The sequence below is a fragment of the Pleurodeles waltl genome, chromosome 4_2 (genome assembly GCF_031143425.1).
Source record: "Pleurodeles waltl isolate 20211129_DDA chromosome 4_2, aPleWal1.hap1.20221129, whole genome shotgun sequence".
In the NCBI taxonomy this organism is placed as follows: Eukaryota; Metazoa; Chordata; class Amphibia; order Caudata; family Salamandridae; genus Pleurodeles; species Pleurodeles waltl.
In genome coordinates this window covers 995246747-995270143 of record NC_090443.1, presented here as the reverse complement: position 1 = coordinate 995270143, position 23397 = coordinate 995246747, and the positions used below count along the sequence as shown (strand labels likewise).

Here is a 23397-nt window from a genome sequence, read left to right as displayed (position 1 = left end):
CTCTATTCTGTGCTGTCTCTCTCTGGCCTTCAGTCGCAATTGTGGTCGTAAGGGTTTGTGGGTGATGTGGGTGTGTTTTTTATATTGTATTGGGTGTGTGGGAGTGTTGTGTGTATGTGTCTCAGGTGTGTGTATTTTGAATTGTCCAATGTGGCTGTGTTTTGTAAAGGTGTGTGTATTTTGAGCGCGGCGGTGTGTACCGCCAATGGAATACCGCGGTTGAAAGACCGCTGCGGGGATTTGTGGGTCGGAATGGCATGGGCGTATTTCTGTTGGCGTGACGGTGGAGGTTTGGTCATCGCCAGTTTTTCGCTGGCCGTTGGTGTGGCGGACTTTTGTTGATGTCGGGTTTTTGGCGGTTTGCCAGTTGCGGGTCAGAATGACCGTGGCGGTTTACCGCGACCGCAGCGGTGTTATGGCGGTCTTCTGACCGGCGGTAAGCACCTTTTACCGCCGAGGTCAGAATGACCCCCTATATCTATCTTTTCTCTCTGGTAACCACCAGGGTTAATGTATTTAAGTAGAAGGGGTACATTAGGCCATTCTTTTGTGAACATCTACTTTGGTATAATGGTATACAATGATCCTGAATCTACCATTAATTGAACACTCTTCCCCCTCACCATAAAGCTTGACATTGGTCTGGGTGGCCTGACTAAATAGTTATTTCCTTCAACCGCATCATTTACTGACAAGACTCTTTCAGTCCCTTCCTTCTAATGCTAAACATTCTTCATTAACAGCACCTATTCCATACTTACATCTGGTGTCGCACATATGTGCAATGTGCCCCTTTCTCCCACATCTCATGCATTTTTTACATACAGCAAAACATGTTTTTGAGTCTGAATTGCGAAACTTGCTTCTACAACTAGTGTACGCCTTATTAGAAGATTTGCTAGAATGTGTATTCTTGTTGTGGCTTGTACGTATACCCTTGGTACTTGCCAGAACATCACTACCCTCTTTACATATGTTATTAACATGAGTTTCAACATCAGTTCTTCTTTTTCTTCCATTTCCTTCATGCAATATTCAGACTGCTCCACAATCTTTGCTATTTCGATTGCATCTTTGAACATGGGATTTTTCGCCGCCCATAGTCTTTCTTGCATTTTTTTGCTTCAACTCCGTATGATCAATGGGTTGCGTATTAGTTCATCAGCCATTCCTTGCGGTTGTGGCTAGAACTTGTGCCTTGCCATCACAATGTTAACTTCTTTTGCAAACCTTCCTACTAGTCTTTTCATAGCTTCTTTGTAAACATCTGTAATTTGTTGCCCATCGTGATCTAGCACCAGGGGCAAATATTTGAATACACGTTGTCCTTCCTGTCCCAAAGTGCTGAGAAGAATTGCTTTTTTTCCTTGCTGGCCTCAAATCTTGGCCATCTAATGCTACCAAATAGTTTTCAAATATGTCCACCCACTCTTCCCATGGAACAAGTGGGTTGCCTGTCTGAGCAAGAAATAAAGGTAGTGGCACTATTCCTTGGTTATTGTTCGCCAAACTACACCCTTTATTTTATTTGTTCTTTTTTTTCAATTTAAAACAAAACAATTTTTTTTAAAAAAATGTACATGGATTGTATGTGCACTGTTAATTAGAACCCGTCTGTGACTGGTATACAAGCACTCTATTCGTAGCTGAGTAATATCCTTGAAAATCTTGTCAGTTTCAATGTCAGCTCCGTTTCTAGTGTCGTTCCCAGTGTGCCAAAATGGTCACCTGGGCGTCGTTGAACATCTGTTTCTATAGTAACTGAGCTTTGTTATGCTACATGGTTGCATGGATATTCTCATTCACACACTCTTGTTGACATGCACTCTATTCGTAAGCGAGCCTGTCGCTGAGTGGTATCCTTGAAAATCCTGTAAATTCCATTGCTAGCTTTGTTCCCAATTTCCAAAAATGGCAGCCGGGGCATCGCTGGACGTCTGTTTCTATGGATACTGGTCTTGTTAGAACACTGCATTCTTATGTAGATCTTATTATTCACACACTCTTGTTGACCAAAGACACAGCAGCTGGCACACTGTAAGTACCCACGCGCTAATAGTGATTCAAATTACTCGACTGGTATCAGTCTGATGAGGGGTTCATAGAAAAATAGGAATCTGTGGCAATTCTATACCTCTTCATTGAATTCAGCGAACTCCTCAGCGAATTCTTATTGCACTTTTTATGAGCTTGTTGCTCTGCTGACCTGTGTTACTTTTTACGGCCGGCGCTCGTAGCCAGTGTTAAGATTGGGATTCCACACACCACCACACATGGGGATGGAGGTTTAACTCGTACTTTATTTGCTGGTAAAACACAGGAAACACAGAGCCCACCTTTGCCACCCTCCATTCCCTTGCCAGCCCCCGGGTAACGGTCATTACAGAAACCTCAGCTGGCCATTCCAATGATTGGAATTCTCAGCGTGTCGCACGCTGAGAATTCCACAAGTACAACAGTGCACCCCATTGGAACCGATGCACAGTTGTCCCCTGAGGCTACTAACCCTGAAGAAAGTGTTCCTCATAGAGATAATGTCACTGTGCCATGAGCGAGCTACAGGCTCTTTGTTTCCAACAATTGTATACTTCCTTCCTTCCAGATAAGCTGGTGCTATGGACTGAGGTGGTGTTCCTCCTGGAAGTTGTCATGCCTTTCCATATTTGGTAGTCTATTACCCTGCTGGTGTTCTTTTCCCCTCCTCATTCATCCAAGGACGAGGAAAGACTATCACTTAGAACCTACGAGAGCTCGGAGCTTCTACATTGATTGCAAAAGGGACCATCAGGTGAAGATCAATTGTTCATTGGATTCTCTGGAACAAAGAAAGGCAAGGCAGGACAGAAATGGATCATCTCAAGATGGACTACCCATTGTATTAAGATCTACTATGGATTGGCTAACAGCCTCCAGAAGGTTTGTGGGCTCATTCCACCAGAGTCAAAGCTGCTACCTCTTCACTGGCATGCAGGCTGCCTCTTTTTGACATCTGCCAAGCAGCGAAGTGGGCGTTAATTCAAACATTCACAAAGAACTATGCTTGGATAGCCACATTTGACAGGGAGCGCACTTTGCCCATCTAGTCTAGCAGGATTTCTTGTTCTGAGACATTCTGAAGCCCCATTATACGCGGAGATGCTGCTTAGGTATCTACGGACAAATGTATGACTCTCTGTGTTTGCGACTCGCAATTTGCTATTTTTTGTGACTCGCAAATTGTGAGTCACAAACACTGATGTATTACAGTATCTGAGACACTTTTTGCGATTCCCAAATGGGTCACAAGTGACCTGCCCAGTATCTGAGACACTTTTTGCGATTCCCAAATGGGTCGCAAGTGACCTGCCTCATTAGTATTCGTGAGGCAGGTTGCGCCGGCACTTTCAGGGATGGTCATCTGCAGGGGTTAGCAGACCACCATACCTGTGACTACTTTTTAAATAAGGTTTTTTTGTAATGCATTTCAAAAATAAAAATGAAAAGTTTTTATTTTATTTTCTTAGAGTGGGGAGTGGTATGTGAGACAACTGTCTGCTCTGAATTTTTTTTAGCACTCCCATTCACAAAGGGGAAGGTTTCCTTTTGGGACCCCTTCCAGGAGAAAAGTTTTCCAACTGCATTTCCGGTTGCAAAACGTTCATGCATGCCAGTTCGATTTGGTATTAGAAAGGGACACCCTAAACACGTCCCTTCCTAATACCGAATCACAAAAGCAAAACCCGCATTTTGCCTTTGGTACATGCCAAAATGCATTTTACCAGTCGGTAAAATGCTTCGTACATCAGACCCATGGTGTTTTAGGGGGTAAAGCTATAATGCGAGTGTAAGAGCGTTCTGTCGCGGACCAGCTCCCTAAAACAACTCTTTGGAGTACAGTGTGCACAAACATCAGTCACTCAAGGATCACAATTCCAAATTCAACAAAAATGCAATGCAACCACTAATAATGGGTTGGGAAGACACACGTTAACTCAGCCGACCATGCAAATCAACGTAAAGGAGAACGTGTTAGAAGCGTGGTTGTTAAAAGAGCATGTAACTCTGCTACAATAGAGGCAAATAATTCTCGGTTACACACTTTCCTGCAGAAAGAATGTGCCTCGTCCAGAATTATACAACTGGGCTAAACCGGCCAAACCCGCCCTTTGTGTAAGCTGGTAACAGTATCAACAGTGGGGTACAGCGAGTATTTGGGTTTTGGCAGAGAATACATCAATACACGGAAGGTGCTATGTTTATATCATGAAGGAAACAACCCCCAGGCGCGCCCCAGGCAGCAGCAGCAGAAGTGCAGAGTCATGCTGACGTCACTAGAGACAAATGCAGGGAAGGAGGATGAAAGAGGAGAGGAGGAAGGGGAGGGGGCGCTGGGGACGAAGATGCTAGGAGGAAGAAGGCTGCAGAACAGAGGGTGGGCCATGTTGAGAAATCAGCGAACATTCTACATTCTTTTACGTGAGAGACTGACACCGATTTGCATTCTTTCCCCACAATGAAGTTTCCCTTTCCTTGAGGATTAGCAGCGTCATTGATTAATTTGGTTTGCAGTTTTTTGGGGGAGCAATACGTGCTTTATTTACATTAGCGTGCACGGTGTTTTAAGCAAAACAGACAGAGTGGAATATAAAGGAGAGAATGACGCCTTCTTGCCATGCCATGATGGGGTCTGTCAGTGTGTCATGGGCCTTCAACCCGGGTGCTTCTTTGAATTATTATACAGCAATAAGCAGGGTTCAGTGCCTTCACAAATAATCATATCTGGACATACGCCATGAAAGTAGCTTTAGGGCAAGATGCCACAACTGCGAACATGATTTTCCCTTGCTCATCATGTGTATATCGCGAATTACCTTCTTTCAAGCTGCATAATTTAGTTGCTGCACAAATGATGGACTATGTAGCCTTAAAGGGAATGTTTTAAACCGAATAAGGCTAGAGCCTAGCAATAATACAGAAGTGCTGTCTCAAGCAAATATCACCTTGTACTATATTTGAAAATACAACTGGATAAGAAGACCCTCCAACCCCACCAGGGGTGTAGGGCGTGTCTACCATTCATGCAGCAGATACAGTAGCACCCGGACCCACTGAACCCTGGTAATAGCTGTATTTACTACCCAAACAGCAGTCAAGGAAGTAATTTACATTTCTAGCATCAGAGTCCATGGCATCCTTGCTATGCTACTGTGCGAGGAGCAAGCAGAAGTACAAGGGGGGGTCGGAGATTACCAGGCGATGCAAGGACACACTGGGGTGCAGGAAGACAAGTGAGGCAGAAGGCGAGGGATAACCCTATCAGTGGTTGCATGAAGACGGGGGGCGTGATTCAAAGGATGCACAGAACCATGCATGAGGTGCAGGAAGGCAGAATATGTTGGGAGATGCAGGTGATGCAGAGCACAGATATGCTAGAGGTGCCCTGATACTCGCCATGGGTGCATGGAGACACTTTAAAAAGATATTGTGGGAGGGAGATCCGGCAGTAGGATATTTAGGATACAGGAGGGAGGCGCTGATGTATGTATGGTGTAGTGATCAATCGCGGCTCGCACTGTCAATGAGTTGCCCCCCTCCCCCACTACTAGTGATACAAGAAGGACGTACGGAGAAAAGGGGGAGCAATATTGGCGGCGTGTGCATGCAGGGTTGGACTGGCCTACGGGGCAATGGGCAATGCTCTATGAGATGGTCTGACATGTCAATGTGTTTTTAGCAGTTTGTGGGCCTATTTCAATGCCAAGTGGAACTGTTTATTACCACAGACTCTGCCTACACCAAACAAAAACGCATGCAGTCTCTCACACATTGCATAATATCTATACAGTCCGTCTTAACAGGTTTAAAACTGCCCTGATTTGTTGATATGGGTCACTTTTCAGCTGCCTGGTTCGTTTATGGGGACCACTTTATTTTGGTGCCCGGGGCCATTCTTTGTCTCAGACCGACTCTGTGTTCAGGCAGCATGCGTGGTGGAGGTATGAGGGGGTGCAATAAGATTTAGAGATACATGCAGACAGGAGGCGCCATTCTCGGAAGGGGGGCAAATAGCAAGGATGTAGTGAGGTGCGGCACGTAGATGGGAGGATGCACGGGCCGGGTGGGAGGCGCCGTTGGGTGTGTGTGTAAGCAATGTATGTCAGGCACATATGACGCAAAGTGTTCAGTTTAGTAGTACGATAACTATGTCTAGTCATGGCGACGGAGCATGGGGAAGCGCGCGGGGTGGGAGAAGGATGAGCGAGGAAGCACGGTGAGATGCACAGTGATCGAGGGCGGATGAGGGGCGGGGAGGAGGAGAAGATGAAGGATGGAGGGGGAGGGAGGGGAGGTGACACGCAGGGAGGGCAGGTCCCCAGCCGGCTTCGCTCGCGAGATCTGCCGCCCTATAAAGCCGAGCTCGGCCCGCCACCCGGCCCCGGTGACAGAACCTCCGAGAAGCCAAGACCGCGTGGAGCGCAGCAGCCGAAGGTGAGACTATGGATCAATGGAAGCGCGAAGGTTTGCAGGGCTCGGGGGTGCGAAACTGCCCGAAGTAAATGACAGTACATTTCAGTAAATGGACCGGAGGCTGCCATCTCCCGCTCAGGGGGCCCCGGGGAGAGGCCGCGCAACCTCCTCCCAAACGCCCGCAGCGCGCGCACCAGCCTTCATCGGCTGCCTCGACCGGCGCGAGACGGTTGAGGACGTACTAAGTACGGAGGCGCCTGGGGTGGTGAGGGTTTGCGTCGGTATGATACCCCCTCACCCATGCCTCTGCGCAGGTGGTTCAGTCCTGTTCCAAGGTTTCCCGCGCGCCCACCTTGAACTTGGCGGAGGAGGGTGCGCGCGACGCAGCTGTCCCTCGAGCACATTTAGATTCAGTAACAATTAAATTATAAAACCGTAATCCGGACGATCGACACCTGGATAGTTGCTCGAACAATGTGACCGTGAGTGTGTGGTGTGCTTCTGTATAGAATGCTGCCGAAAGTGGCAACCATTGCATACACTGGCTGTTTTGTAACCCTCGCTGCTGTTAGGTGAGGCGCTGCAACGTCTGCCCTCCTGGATAGCGCACCGCCCTGTGTATGGTGGATCTGGGAGAATGTTGCCTCAGTACGGACTCTAGGTAGGGAGGGTTTCCATGCCACGCTTGATGACCAGAAGCGCGGTATTTATGTTATGGGACGCCCCTGATGGGTGGGATAAATTCCAGATTTGGAGTAATACTGGTGCTATTTTTTGGTTCGGCAAGATCCTTTCTGGTAAGCTGTGTTTATAAGGGTGATTCCGGTCTTCTTTCGAAATGTTTTTGTTGTCTTTAGGTCTACTGTAATGCTATCTTCTGAAGCCAGTGATTTTGGGGGCAGGCAGTAATCTAACCCTCTTCAGCAGTTAACCTGAAGTGACCCGGCGGTGCTGACCAGTTTGCTGATCTCCAGATAGATACAAGTACACCCCCCCCACAACAACTCCTCCATTCATCACGAAGCTAAATTGGTACCTGGGATTGGCTGATGTGTTGTAGGTTTCTAGTCTTGCTTGTGGAAATAATTGGATGGCGTGCATGTGGCTCAAAGAAGAGATCTCATTATAAGGGGGCAGTTCTGAATCTGTGGCTACACCTAATGTATGGAGGAGGACTACAGGATGGCTAGCGTAGGGCAGGAAAAAGTACTATCCTTCTGTAAGATGGCTGGAGTCATCTGTTTGACCACAGCAAGTTCACATTGATCAGCTTATATGCCAACCAAAGGCTTTAACAAACTAACGAATTTTGTTTGACTCAGTTTGTCTGCTAACTCACATAGAAAGCTGCAGCGATACTTCCCTCGCCGAGGGACGGCAAGGCACATACTTATTGCATTTCACAAACTATTCTACAATGAAGCGTAAGCTGTTCAGTAAACCAAAAGGGGCGGGCGTGTGTCCGAAGACAGATCATGAGAAATAAACCTCCTTTAATTTAGAACAAGGATGTAAACACTTCAGCTGAACAATCAAAAACACAGTTCGTCTTGCTAGCCAACATGTGAAAGGATCAGAAGTTATTTGCTGGCTCTTCCATAAGCATTTAACACAAGCTGAAAAACGCCACTGAAGCAGATTAGTTATGTTGTTGAAAAATCCATTATTTCATGAGGCCTTCAGCACTTTCTGAATTCTGTTGTCCCGGATGGTTCTTGACCTCGCAGATTGGCATGTCCAGAATTTGGCTCCCCCTATCATGGTGGTAGTAGTGGCATGTTTTTCTGATGTGATGGTCCAGCGAGGAGATTCTCTCGAATGGAACGTCCCTGAATATATAATTTCAGTTTTAATTAAAGGAGGGTGTTAGATCAGGGGTAGCACAGTGCCTGAAGAAGCATGCCAGATGCATGCATTGAGCTGGGCAAATCATTTGATGTGCCAGGTGGTAGCTGTGCTTTTTTTTTTTTTTTTTTTATTTTTTTTTTTTTCTTTGTCTGAAATAGAATACTGAGTGCTTTTGTGTGTAACTGGTACCTTGTAGGTGGTGGTTATGCACTGCGTGCTCTAAATATATTCCCGTCAAAGCTATACTGCACATGATGTACTTTCAGTAAAAACATCCCAGTTTGCAACTGGGGAACCTTGGAAATTTAGCACACAAATACAATGGGTCTCCGGACTTCTCTCAAATGTTTACTTATAAGTTAACAACGAACCTTTGTATCTGTGTGCATGACATGTGAGTAGTTAACATCCAAAGTGCTTGCATTCAAGACTGCTGCTCAATAGTCTCGAATTCCAGATGCATTGAATTCAAATTGCGGTACCAATCAGTGTGTCGTTCTGCCAGATGTGCAATTCAAACCATGTGGCTCAACATGTTTGGAGTTCTTTTCAAGACTGCTAAACCTCTTGCTGCATCTGTCTCATACCCACCTGTATGATGTTCAGGAAAGTACTGCATTTGTTCTTGTATACAGATTATCGGTCAGGCAGTGCTTGTGAAGTGCAAGCTTGTCACTCTGGTGGCTGGCTGTGCTGTGGGTCTTGATCGGCTGACAGTGGTGATCAGAGTCAGGTCTTGAGTTTGTCTGAAGCCCTTCAGGGAGGGGGAAGTGCGACCAGAGTGTGAAGTTGTTCCAGGACTTAGTGGCAAGGTGAGAGAAGGAGCACCCTCTGAAGCACTTGCAGCAGATGTGGGGGATGTCAGCCTGGGCGAGGGTGGCTGAGCCTAGTTCACAGGTTGGTTGGTGGAATGTTAGGCAGCTGGGAAAGTAAAGGGGTCTGTTATTGTGGAGGGCCTTGTATGCATGAGTGAAGAGTTTGAAGAGGCATCTTGGCTGTATGGGGAACCAGTGGAGCGCCCTAAGGTGGGGGGTTGATCCTTCTCCATTTGGAGAGGCCAAGGACCAGTTTTGCAGCAGTGTTTTGAGTGACCTGGAGGTGGTTCAGGGGCCGTTTAGTAATTCACGTGTAGTGCGTTGCCACAGTTGAGGTGGCTGACGATAAAGGCCTGGGTGACTCTTTATGGTGGAGATGGGTATCCAGCAGAAGGGGGGATGGATTGTTTCTGACAATGACCTCTGTTTTGAGTTCATCTTAAGGCATTTGATCCAGATGGCAGTGTCTGTCATGGTGTTTTGAAAGCTGGTTTGTGGTGTTGTCTGGGATAGGTTGAGCTGGGTGTTAGCATAGGAGATAATGTTGAGTCGTGGGTGATGTCAGCTAGCAGGGTCATGTAGGCATTGAAGAGGGTGGGGCTAATGCAGGATCCCTGAGGGATGCCACAGATGTCTTTGGGGTGGAGATGAAGGGTGGGAGGAGAGAGTTGAGTGCTTTGCTAGGATGCCAATGGCGTGAAGTCTGATCAGCGTGTGGTGGTATACAGTGTCTAAAGTTACAGATAAGTCGAGGAGAATGAGGGCTGCTGTTCCCCATTCCTTCCTCCTCTCCCCACCCGAGGTCTAGGAGGCATCTGGTGTTAATTGCTGTGATCAGGGATGTCTTGGCGCTTGATTGGGGCAAGTAGAGCAAGTTGTTAGGTTTGAGGTTCACTGAGCTGGCAGTTCCTGGATTTTTCCTGGACTTTGACAGGGACAGGAGAAGCATGATGGGGCAAACATTTTTGAGCTGGTTTGGTAGTGTTTGTTCAGCAGTGGCTTGACCTTGGCATGTTCCCAGGCGTTTGGGATAGTGGCTGTGGTGATGGAGGTGTTGAGAATTTCTGAGAGGGGTGCTCTGATTCTACTTTCACCAAGTTGAAGTGGTGTGGGCAGAGGTCAGTGGGTGATCCGGAATCAACAGAGGACAGGATGGCAGCAGTGTCCTTGGAGACCTGCTTTCATTCGGAGATCTGGGGGTGGGTTGTGGTTGGTGGGTTGGGGCTCAAAGTATTTGTAGATGTCATATTTTGAGCTGGAAGTAGTCTGGTAGCTTGTCACAGAGGGATTGGGAGGGATGAATGGTGTTCGTTGTGGCTGAGGAGCAGGAGAAGTTTCTGACAATAGTAAAGAGTTGTCTGGTGTGGTTGGTGCTAGCCTCGATGTGGGTGTTGAGTGCTTCTTTCTTGGTCTCCATGAGATGGCAGTGGTATGCCTTGAGGGCAGACCCAAAGGAGTCTAGTTTGGTGTGGATCTTGTTGGTTCACCTGTGTCTCTAGTATGGCTACACTGCTTGAGAATCCAGAGTTCCAGGGTGAACTATGTGGCTTACTTGGTGAGTTTGTTGCTAGTGGTGCTCTTCAGGGGAGGGGGATTACTGTTTTGGTGGTGGATGAAAGTCAGTTGGAGAGATTCTGTATGCACAGTTTGAGGGTGACACCAGAAGTGGGCCTGGTGTTCTTGAGACGATGATCAGGGGGAGTCTGACTTTGCCCCAGTGGTGGTGGGGGAGGGTATGGTGTCCAGTTGTGCTATCATGCAGATTGTAGAGTGAATGATGTAGTATTAGGTCCATGTTACTTCAGTGGTGTGGGAGAATTTCTCCAGTCGGTGAAGACTGGGTCTAGTGTCCTGTGTATTGGGTGGGGGCGGTGAATAGCTGAGGGAGGCCAATGATAACCATGTTTTCGAGGAGTGAGGTGGTCCTCAGGTCCCCCAGGAGGATGTAGTGGTTGGAGTAAATTGTCAGGGAGGCAATGAGGTCTGGGATGGTGTTGCTGAGGCAGGGTCCCGGTGGTCTGTAGGTGAGGGTATCCCTTATAGTGGTTTTGGCATCAGGCTTGACCTGGAAGTTGAGGTATTCCATGATTGGTGTGATGTATTTCGAGGCAGTGCAGTGGTGAGTCCTTCTGCATAATGGCGATGCCCCCGCTGTCGGTTGGGATGGTCATGGTGTATTGCAGGTGAAAGGACCTTTGGCGGATCATGGTGAGACAATGCTGCAGTTGTTGTGGTGGGTCTTGGGTCTGAGGTGTATCTGTTGGCCCGGAGATCCAGGAGTCCTGGTGTTGGGCATGGTCCAGGTGCAGATGGGCTTGCCTTTGGCACATCCGCTGCACAACGTGCAGCGGCTGCCATTAGGTGGGTCCTGGGGGCGGCGGGGATAAGAATGGTGGGCGAGGAAGTTGGAAAACTGTGCAAAAAGTCAGGAAAATGTGGAAGGGCCAAGGGCACCAAACAAGCAGTGGCAAGCAAGGGAAATATGGCAATGGGCAAGGGCCAAATGGGGCAACAAGCTAGGACAAACGGGGCAAAAAAACAAGGCTGTAAACAGAAAGCACCAAACCGGAAACAAGGACCAGGGACAAAACAACCAAGGACATTAAAGCCCTCAACCTGCTAGATTGTATGCTCGTTTCTTTGTCATTCAATCTCGTACCTCATCAGCTCTTTAAAATGATCATTTTGCAGTGTTTTTTTTTTTTTTAAACTAGACTGCTTGAAACAGCCAGTAGTTTCAGGGTACGTTGGTGTTTCAGGCGTGATGTATTGAAAAAATGTTATGGTTGATCAGTGCTCACCACCCTCCACCAAAGTTGCTGTGCTGCTTGAGGGATCAGGAAGCACCAAATCTAAGCTCCCTAGATTGGTCTCCCTAGCGCTGATGCACAACCAGGCCGCCAGTTCCAAACACACCCATGCACCACAATGCAACGGTTTGTGCATCATTTCGAGCACACAATGTCTAGACACTTAATGCTTCGGGTACTTGCTGTACAGCACACATGCAAAGCTGAACGAGTTTGGAGAAGTAAAACCTTTCTCCTTTACACTTGCCTCACATGGGCTTTTTTAATGCAAAACCCTGTCTACTATGGCTTGTTAGTACTTAAGATCAAAAAACAACTGGCTGCCTGGCAATGCCCATTGACCGCTCTTGGGGACCCCCACCCCCCCCCTTGATGCAAAGTCTGATTTGCGTTACCTTCAGACAACTGTCTAGCCCTAAACATGTTGTGTTGGAAAGTAAATTCCAAATATATTTTTTGCTGATTTGCATCACTTTTGACATCAACACTGTGTGCCTTTGGGAGTGCCAGTAGCTCCTGGTGAGAGCTCTTGGCGTTGTCAATGCTTGTTTCAGAAAACGAATTGAAACAGTGACTTGTTGCAGCGGAAGTGGTAATGCTAAAAATTGAAAATTCATGATCTGTTTGAGGGTGGAGGAAAATGGCTTCGCCGAAAGGGCGACGCATGTCAGTGAAGTGCTAGATTATCAGGGAAGGGTGAAATACCTTGCCCACTTCTCAATTCTACTTTTAAAAATCCTCAGTGGTGGAGTAGGCTTTCAAAGCAATGGCTGCGTGAAGTTTCAAGGTCAAATGCAGGTTGTGCATGTAACCTGAAGTTCCTGTTTCACAGAAGGTTCCTAACCCAACCCCCAGCTTAATTTGTAAAAGAATGAGTGCTTCTCAGAAGGCCGATGCTAGTCTTGAATCTATCCCAGGTGCATTCATTCACTGCTAGGCAGTCCCTGCCCCTTTAACTTGCTGGCTCCAGCTTTCTCTATTTGTGACTGTTTTCCGCTTTTTATTTCCTCGTTTTTAGGCTTTGTATGTTTTGTCTTCCTCTCTAGAAACGTCTGAAGAGGGGAAATAAGTGCGGTCCCCCAAAATAAGTGCCTGCCCCCCCCAAACCCCCTCCATTTTATGTTGAAAGTGTTCTAACACCTTAGAGCTGGCAACACCCTTGCGTTGTCGTTAAATCGTTCAGTTTTGACTTGAGAGCTTCCAGGGACTCACAAGTCCAAGGATATTCCTTTGTAAGGCTTAGACAAGCTCACACTGAAAGCTGATGCTCCAACGCGAGCGTGTTGGACTTCTCACCGCAAGCACTTAAAGCCACCACAGGCGCCCTGGTGCGCTTGTTTGTTTTGAAACAGTTGCAAGAGTACTTGCTCCATTAAACAATACATGCAGATACTTGTTCAAAATGAGCAAAAATTAAGTACCTTTAAACGCAGATGGAAGTCTCATGAATAAATAACAGGCAACCGAGCTTTGCTTTTCTAAATTTAACCTCTGGACTAGACCCGTAACACATCGAAACGGAGTAAATGGCAAAGACTGACTTCTGTAAATGGCAGAATTTCTGTTTTGTTTTTCTCTTTCTGGTGTGATGACTTTCCTTTTGGGTTGAGTCGATAGCTTGCTCATCAACAAACTGCTGGGTGGGGCTGCTGGTGTCTTGCAGGCAGCCCTGCCCTTGGGTGATGTTAGTAGTTCTTGGCAGCGAAGAATGCACTTGGTCACTGTTTTGTATTATAGCACGTATGCACTATTTTTCTAGAGCGCAAACCTAGCCAAAAGGCAGTGGAGCGCTTAGAAGTCCAAGGCATTCATAGGTGTATGGGCAATAATAGGGTCAGCTGGGTTCTGGGAGCAGGATGGTGCTTTTACTGCATTGATAGCACTCTTAATAGGCATGTCCTAAACTAAAGCAGCAAAGTGGTATCCTGATGGGAACAGGGATGTTCCGGTCCTGGGTGATTTCAGTTCCCCCTGCAAGACCTAAAGCTTTCCAAATTTTGTAGCAAGCTGCTGATCTAAAGCAATTTACATTCTTTCTTAGCCATGATGTTGTTGGGAACGCTCTGATTTTTATTGGGTTCCTGGGCACCCCTTCTGTGGTTGAAAGGGTGTTGGCTGTTGTGTCCTATAGTGGAAACAGTAGTGCATTTACGTGATGATGGAAGTAGAGGTTGGGGCCTCAGAGCATAGGGGTGGGTAATGAGTGCCGGAATACACGAGTTGTACGAGTGTACTTATCAGCTTGCTATAAAAGCTGGTTGCCGCTGTCTGTTCCACAGGTTGGATGACTGTTCTTGTGGTAACTGGCTACTGTAATTGTAATGATTGTAGTTTGCACAGATTTTTTTGTACTACTTTGTGAAGTAGCCTAATGTATTTAACTATTGTTGAAGGTTACAATGTTAAAGCAATGATGCGTGGGCCATCGGACCCTCTTTCTGAGCCTTCAACACTTGGTGTCCCTCACTCAAGGCATCTTTCCAAAAGATCTCAGTATTAAACAAATCTTTCCACTCCTAAAGGAAACTATACTAGACCCTGACCTTGCCTATTACCAACTCATCATTCACCTACCTTACTTGGCACAGTCAGAAAAGTCTGTAGTCAACACTAAGAGCACATCGTTGCTAACCATCGCGCACACCTTATTTCTAGTACTCTCAGCTGCGTTGGACGCAGTAGACCATCCCACCCTCAAGCACAGAGGTGTCAAATGAGATATGAACCGAATAAGTGAATGGGGAGAGAACGTGGAGACAAAGGAGCATTGTCAAAGCCAACAGGTCTCGCCTATGAGAGCTATTGGCTTTAGCAGTGTTATGTAGCCATGCTATACAGCAGAGTGGATGCTTTGCAGTGTGCTCAAAACTAATTGAGCAAATCAGTTGATCTCCCCATGTGTGAAGGATCATGTTTTACGAAAAATCCTATTACAAAGCAAACAGCTGTGCCTGTCTTTGTGAAAATACAATTTGAAGCAGATAACGTTTGTTTACACACCAAACCTCCATTTAAAAGGAGAGAATTATTTGCAGTGTGTGGCATAGCAAAACATAACCACAAATGACAAGAGGTTCAAGGACCGCAGGGAAGAGAACCTAGAAGTAGTACCTCAGTCACAGCACAATCCGACTAAGGGCAGCAATCTACACTTGGCCTGTGCTCCAGTTGAAAGTGTAAGTGAAGTTTACATGCAAAAGCAGCAAATAAGAGTTACAAAGAAGCCAACAAATTTTAACCAGTGGGTGCAAGTGCCTTGTATGCAATCTCTTACAAGCAAGAGAGCATGTGCTGCTGCAGCAGTCAGACCTAAAAAGACTGACTAAAAGTCAGTACAAAATTAATTAGGCCAAAAAAATGAGAAGGATAATAAGGTGAATGGAAGTGACATGACACAGCGGGAAAAACAGTCCAGGAAATAGAAGAAAGGTAGTAGAAATGGGAATTGTGCTTGATGGGTTATTAGAGATCATTACTCGGAAGATGTCAGATGATTAGGGTGCCTGAAGACAAATGAAGTGTAGGCGATTAGATCTCTGGAGTTATTATTCATAATGAATGTCAAGATCTGGTTATACACACAAATGCTTTGTTGGATGGTGGCGTCCTGACACTTCATCAGGAGTGTGACCCGTTTAAAAAGAGGATCCCTAGGTGGCACCATTGTCCTTGAACCACACCTGTTGGCAACAGTGCTTTTGCCACTACAGAATTTTAACTAGATTCATGCTGCAAATGGACTCACTGTTTTATGCTGCAGAATAGTTTTGGGTGGTCACCTCTCAATCAATCATAGTATTTATAAAGCGCGCTATGTACCCGTCAGGGTTTCGAGGCGCTGAGAGGGGGGGGGGGGGGAGCGCTGCTGATTCAGCGGTCGAAGAGCCAGGTCTTGAGGAGCCTTCTGAATGCGAGGAGGTCCTGGGTCTGGCGAAGAGATGTGGGGAGAGAGTTCCAGGTCTTGGCGGCAAGGAAGGAGAAGGATCTGCTGCCGGATGTCTTGCGCTGGATTCGGGGTCCGAGGGCGAGGTTGGCGGATCGGAGTTGACGTGTTGGAGTGTAGAAGTTCAGTCTGGTGTTGAGGTAGGAGGGTCCGGTGTTGTGAAGTGCCTTGTGAGCGTGGGTCAGGAGTTTAAAGGTGATCCTCTTGTCTACCGGGAGCCAGTGGAGTTCCTTTAGGTGAGGGGAGATGTGATTTCGGCGGGGTATGTCGAGGATCAGTCGGGCGGAGGCATTTTGGATGCGTTGGAGTCGTTTGATGTCTTTGGTTGGGATGCCTGTGTAGAGTGCGTTGCCGTAGTCAAGTCTGCTGCTGACGAGGGCCTGGGTCACCGTCTTTCTGGTTTCTGTTGGAATCCACTTGAAGATTCTGCGGAGCATTCGAAGGGTGTTGAAACAGGAGGAGGAGACGGCGCTGACCTGTTTGGACATGGTGAGGGCGGAGTCCAGGATGAAGCCGAGGTTTCTTGCGTGGCTGGCAGGGGTGGGCGGGGGTCCGAGGGTGGAGGGCCACCATGAGTCATTCCAGGCCGAGGGAGTGCGCCCGAGGATGAGGACTTCCGTCTTGTCGGAGTTGAGTTTCAGGCGACTATTGTTCATCCAATCGGCGATGGATTTTAGTCCCTCGTGGAGGTTTGTTTTGGCGGTGAGCGGGTCTTTGGTCAGGGAGAGGACGAGCTGGGTGTCGTCGGCGTAAGATGATGCTGAGATGATGTTGGCGGGCCAGTTGAGCGAGGGGTGCCATGTAGACGTTGAACAACGTAGGGCTGAGGGAGGATCCTTGGGGGACGCCGCAGATGAGGTTGGTGGCTCAAAATGCCCTGTCCCAGCTGTTCTCCAGATGCAGCCTTTATATAATACCTAATCCACACAGGAGGTATGTCTTGCTCTTCGGTTTGCCCAGGGTCACCATTGCTGCCTAGCGTAGCAGCTGGGACAGGAGCTCTTCAGGTTCCAAAGTTGGTAACTGACCATGTTGCTACATCTTGCTTGTTATAAGGCTGCCAATGTTCTTCATGAGTGCAGGACATCTTTCAGTCCTGTAATTTCACTTAGGCTGGTGAGTCTGGCAACCCCTGCAGTGTGTGGTGGAGGGGAGGTAGTGCATTCATGTTAAGAGCAAGCTTGGGCCTGGCATCTCTTGATCCTCTCTACCTACACTACATCTTGGTTCCTACACGGTTTTGATTGTGCCGTTTAGAACTTCAATATTCTGATTGCTGTTCAATAGCATGGCATCCTTTTAGGTCTGACGGGTATGTCTGAAAGCGTGCTAGAAATCTCAATGTTTACCCTAGTGCTGCCTCTTAGCAAGTGAAGTTGATGTGTTGTGTGAAAGGGAGAGTAGAACTGTCATTATGCTGGTGCACTTGTGGCTGCCTAAGGCCAACCCAGGCACCTTTGTGTCATATTGCAAGGTGCCAGTGTTATCATTTGAGGCTAATTCCTTTCTGTGTACTGTGCTTTGCAGCACACATGCAAAGAAAGCGAGGAGAAATTAACATTTCTTCTCATTACACTGGCCTCTGGTAGGTGCACCATTTTGGCACAAAGCCATGTTTACAATAATTTGTAAATATGGGTTTGCATCAGAATACATGGGTGGATGCATGGGAATGGCCGTCTTCCACCCTTAGAAGGCCTACGTGATGCAAGCAAACTCTGCAGCAATGTTTTTTATTTTTTAATACTCGGAATGTTATATTATATTCTCCGTGAGGACTCTGTTTCTTGGAAATAGAAATGAAGGCACTTTAAAAAGAAATGTAATTTGATTAAGGTCTGCCGTACCGACGTCTTCAGGATTTTCCCAGACTCTCGCTTTCCAGAATTCATGATAAAGCTGTACACACACAAACTGGGGCTTTCAGCGTTCTTCATTCATTGACCAGTTTAGGTGTCATTCCGATTTTCTTGTAACCACTACAACCTATAGCGCCGGCTGATGGGTCAGCCGGCTCCAGTTATGGCTGTCTTCACTGAGTGGCAGCTTGCTTGTGCACATCTACTTAAAAAAACTGCACTTCAGAACCAGTCCTGATGGGGTTATTCTCCTAACACTTCATGGTTTTTAAGAAGTATTTGTTTAGATGGATAAATGTTTCATGTTTCTGCATTGTAACGTCAGACTGGGCACTTTCACTTAATATTTTTAAACTTTAGATGGCTGTTGCCAACGCTTGTGTTCTGATGGCATTAGTTGCTTTCCTCTTCCGGTGAAGTCCCATTGTTTTGAGGCACTTGCTTGGCTAGCCGCCTGCTGGGCCCGGCAGCGGGCAGGAGGCGCCCTACGTGTCCATGGAGAGCTCCAGGGTGGGGGAGGAGGGCACAGCCTGCGGTGCCCGCGCGTCCGGTTTCACACGAGCTGGTAGCAGCGCCCCCACCTGCTCCTTGGCACGACTGTGGGCTCCGACAGGTCTCCGGTGTGCGCACACCACTGCTCCTCCGCTGTGAAATCCCGGGCTTGTGCATGGGCGCGCGCAGCAGATCTCCTGGCCGGTGTGCGAGGGAACACAATGGCTTCTGTTTGGACTGCGCGGCTGAATGGGCGCCAAGGAGGATGTTGCTGCTGTTCCAGTGTAACATCCAAACCCAAAGCATGTAGTGAAACAGATGTTTACAGCTCAAGGGAGTTAAACTGCTGTGGCTGCCAGGCTGGAGAGCAGGTGTCAAATGCCGCCTGGATGCACGTGTTACACACACTTCATCTGAGGCGGCACTGGGCCTGCATATTGTGCTTGTGAGTGGGGCGTGTAGACTCGGGGAAGTGACGGCATTCATGCCCGGAGCCTGTGTACAAGCGGAGGGTAAGAGGACCCTGTATGGTGGAAGAGACCACCCCGCGCAGCGCGGGGGTGGGTGACCGAGGGAGCGTGCTCGCTCACGTGGGCAGCTTCAGGCATCCTGCGGTGCCTTACTCACGCCCCGTTGCATTGCGGGTTGCTGGGTTCGAGTTCCGTGTGTTTACTACTTTGACCTCTTCTCGGTCGCGCATTCCAACCAGCCTCACCAGGGATGTGATGTAGGACCCCACGGGGCCTCTGCCGGGTCCAAGGACAGTTATTTGTGAGGCAGCCTCCTGTGTTAAACATTTGGGACGTTTGACCCTCGTTCTGTGATGGTCTACAACCTCCTTCCTTGGAGAGAAGGCTGCTGGCAATGGCCCGCATGTAAAGGAAGTCCATTCATAACTGTCCAATCACCGAAAGGCCAGGGGTAGCGGAAGTGACATCATATTCCTTTTGACCTATGCATTCACTCCCACACGATGCTCACACAATCACTGGTAAAGACTTTCATATAAAGTCACCTGCACACAATACACTAACATTTTTTTTTTTTTTTATTACTTCCGCTATCAGGGTGAGTCATATTCTAGCTGAAGGAAGCTGGTCTGGTATGTGGGGGTACCGGAGTTACTTACCCCCTATACAAGGTCCAGGTATACCCTATTAGTGTTGTGTAAGCCATGTCTAGAAGCCAGGCTCTGTAGAGGTAGCTGTGGATGAGCATCCAAGGCTTATCTAGGGTACATGCAAAACCACTCCAGTCACACAGCACTTGCATACATAAAAGAAAACACTCAGTTGTACAAAAATAGTTAGTTTATTTTTGGTCACAAAATACCAGAGAAGCAACCCTCCAATAGGAGGTATGTAATACACTAAATATATACACTAGTACACAGTAATAGGCATAGAAAAGGTCACAACTGTGCAAATGGCAATAATGTCCCCAGTGGGAACCCAAACCATATACTAAAAAAATGGAATGCAAACACTGAACCCCCACCTAGGTAAATGGAATGTGTAGAGGGGAGCTGGGATACTAGAAAACAAAAAAGGGAAGTACCACAATAACCCCCAGTGACCAGGAAAGCAGGAGTAAATCACTGGAATTTCCCCACACAACCCAAAAGGACAAAAAAGAGACACCCAGATAATACTGCAAGAAACAAACAGTGGATTCCTGGAGAGGGCACCCGGAGAGAGAGGGGGAGGGGTGACAGTCAGAAGTCCAGGGGTAGTAGGTGCTGCTAACCACCCAGCTGTACTTGTAGGATCCACGCAGCTCAGGATGAGGCGATCCTTGCAGCCGGTTGTCATTGCAGCAGGTGCCTCGGATGCATGGGAGTGATTCCTTCACTCCAAGGGAGATTCTTTTGTGTTTCTTCGTGCAGACTGAAGACTTGCCACCCTTGGAGGATGCACAGCCAGGTAAATGTTAGTCGCTGGAAGGAGCCAGTGAAACAATGCTGCGTTGCATTCGTCGTAGCTGCAGATTGTGGCCCATATTTATACTTTTTGACGCTAAACTGCGCTAACGCAGTTTAGCGTCAAAAAGTTTTGCGCCGGCTAACGCCATTCTGAAGCGCCATGCGGGCGCCGTATATATTGAATGGCGTTAGCCGGCGCAAGCAGACCGGCGCTGCCTGGTGTGCGCGAGAAAAACCACGTACACCAGGCAGCGCCGGCGTAGGGGGAAAATGGCGCATGGGCGTCTTAAAATGGGGCAAGTCAGGTTACGTCGAAAAAATCATCGTAACCCGACTTGCGCCATTTATTTTCGACGCCCATCCCCCATCAACATGACTCCTATCATTGTAAAGATAGGAGTCATGCCCCCTTGCCCAATGGCCATGCCCAGGGGACTTCTGTCCCCTGGGCATGGTCATTGGGCATAGTGGCATGTAGGGGGGCACAAATCAGGCCCCCCTATGCCACAAAAAAATAAAAAAAAAATACTTACCTGAACTTACCTTAATGTCCATGGGATGGGTCCCTCCGTCCTTGGGTGTCCTCCTGGGGTGGGCAAGGGTGGCAGGGGGGGTCCCTGGGGGCAGGGGAGGGCACTCTGGGCTCATTTTGAGCCCACTTGTCCCTTAACGCCATCCCTGACCCAGGCGTTAAAAAGCGGCGCAAAAGCGCCGTTTTTGGCCACGCCCACTCCCGGGCGTCATTTTTGCCCGGGAGTATAAATACCACGTAAAGGCCTGGGAGTCATTTTTTGAGACAGGAACGCCTCCCTTGCATATCATTAACGCAAGGAAGGGGTTCACGCTAAAAAATGACGCACACTCCGGGCACTTTGGCGCCCGAAGCGTCTAACGCCAGAGTATAAATATGGCGTTAGTTGGCGTTAGTTCTGCGTCGAATTTGCGTCGAAAAAAACGACGCAAATTCGGCGCAAACGGAGTATAAATACGGGCCAGTATGTTCTGTGAAGTTCTGATGCAGTTCCAGTGGCCAGAAGTTGAAGTAAATACAGCAGTGGAGCCCTGCTGGAGTCCATGTCTAATCTGAGTACCCACCCAAGACAGACACCAATACCCCTGAAAGGGAATTGGTCACCAAGCAAGTTGACCACCTATTAGGAGGGGGCTCTGACATCTCCTGCCTGGCCACTCAGATGCTCCCAGAGTTCCCTGCCAACCTCGGAAACAAGATGGCAGAACTCAGGGACCCTTTGGGGGAGCTCTGAGCACCACCCCTGGGGTGGTGATTGACAGGGGAGTAGTCACTCCCCTTTCCATTGTCCATTTTCACGCCAGAGCAGGGACTGGGGGTCTCTGAACTGGTGTGGATGGGTTTATGCACGGAGGGCCCCAATATGCCCTTCAAAGCATACCAGTGGCTACCCCTCCCAAGCCTGTAACAACTATTTCCAACGGGAGAGGGTGTTACCTCCCTCTCACAAAGGAAAGCCTTTGTTCTGCCTTCCTGGGCTTGATTAGATCAAGCAGCAGGAGGGCAAAAAACTGAGGGGTGGCAGCAGTTTGGGCTGCCAGGAAAACGCTGTATGACTAGTGGTAGCAGTAGTTCCAATACTTGCAACAGTTGGGGTATGATGCCAACATATTTGATACCAAACATGCCCATGTTCAGAGTTACTATTATGTTGCTGGGCATAGGTATTGACCCATATCCAGTACATGTGTAAAATGGCATCACTGCACTCACAAAGTCCAGGAAAATTGAACTGCAGTTCATGGGGGCACCTCTGCTACTGCAGGGGGTGCCCTCACACAGGTACTTGCACCCTGCCCTCTGGGCTGGGAGGGCCTACCATAGGAGTGACTTAGTGACCTGGTGCAATGACCTGTAGTGAGAACAGGTGCATGCACCTGTTTCACCCAGACTGCAATGGCAGACTTACAGAGCCCTTAGCATGGGCTACCTATGGGTGGCAGAATAACTGCTGCAGCCCATTGGGATCCCCTTGTACCCCAGTGCCCTGGGTACCATATAGTAGGGACTTACATGGGGGGGACCAGTATGCCACATGTGGGAAGAAAAAGGTAGTTACCAAAACTAACGGAGCATAGTCACTGTGGTCCTCGTTAGCAGGATCCCCGTGGACAGTCACACACCAACGGGCAGAAAACTGGGGTAACCATGCCAAGAATGCATGGTTACCCCAATTTTCCTACAGTAGCTGACTGTACTCCATTTATATTACACTAAAAGTGACTAATGTACTGTTATTCACTATTGATTAAACATTTACAAAAAATGACAATCCAAGGAGATTGGAGCTGCAGCTGTGGTAATTAAGAACTAGGTACCCCCTGTCTTGCTGGTGCTGATTTTGCCACCTCTGAGTCGAGGGGCTTGCTAGAGAGTGCAGCTGCAACCTCTAAATGACGTCAACAAGCCCATTTGATGTTTAGTTGGTCCTTGGCGCACCTACAGGTGGATCGTGCTCGGACTGTCCTTGTAATGGCCTCTGTGCTAAAGGTTCCGTCACTGGTGTGCAGCAGTGTAGCTCTTCAAGTGGACTCATGAACAGAGCAGAGGACTGAAACGGGAACCAATAACTACATCTTGCTGTGAATAAAACTGGCCTGTAATAAAGGATGTTTCACTAAAAACAACCAAAAGACCAGCTTGTGTTCAGCATATTAAAAAAGGAGAACTTTCATTCCTTAAGAACCCTGATTACATGAACTTGCATTCATCAGGAATCCTGATTACTTTTGTGGGGTTTTAGTTGTTTTTGTGTAACCCTTTAAATTCCTGGCAGACTCTGCAGAGAATATAATTAGAACTTGTTTCCTGGAATTGGTTTCAATAGTTTGCACTGAACCTTCTGTGGGTGGACACGTCAGGATATTTGAGATGGGAGCGCATCCGGTGGCCTGATAGCTGCAATCGGGTACCTCATGTTTGTGGTACCTGTATAGGGGAGGGGAAGGGGTGTCTTTTAATGTCTTGGGCCCCAGACTGTGGAACCTCTTTCCTTGAGGCAGAGCTTCAGCTAACCTCTTTCCAGCTATTCAGAAGGGGTTAAAAACTTGCCTCACTTGCTAGCTGCTGCTATACCTCTATTTCCTCCCCCCCCTTTCTCACCTGTACTAGCACCAAAACCCTCAGGTGTATGTTAGCACTGCAGCAATTGCATAACCCATAGGTACCTTCTCAAAGAGCAACATCCGGTGTAGAGAACAGTTATTTGCCCTCCCCTGAACATGAAACCAT

The 23397-nt window shown here is 47.9% G+C and overlaps 1 protein-coding gene across 1 annotated transcript in view; it reads left to right on the top strand.

Moving 5' to 3' along the window:
* Positions 1–6334: 6334 nt before the first annotated feature.
* The window catches only part of LOC138293578 (peroxiredoxin), a 42014-nt gene continuing 24951 nt past the window's right edge, over positions 6335–23397 (top strand). The window contains exon 1 of the mRNA XM_069232843.1: positions 6335–6468. The gene's annotated coding sequence lies outside the window, so the exon portion shown is untranslated. The remainder of the gene's footprint in view (positions 6469–23397) is intronic.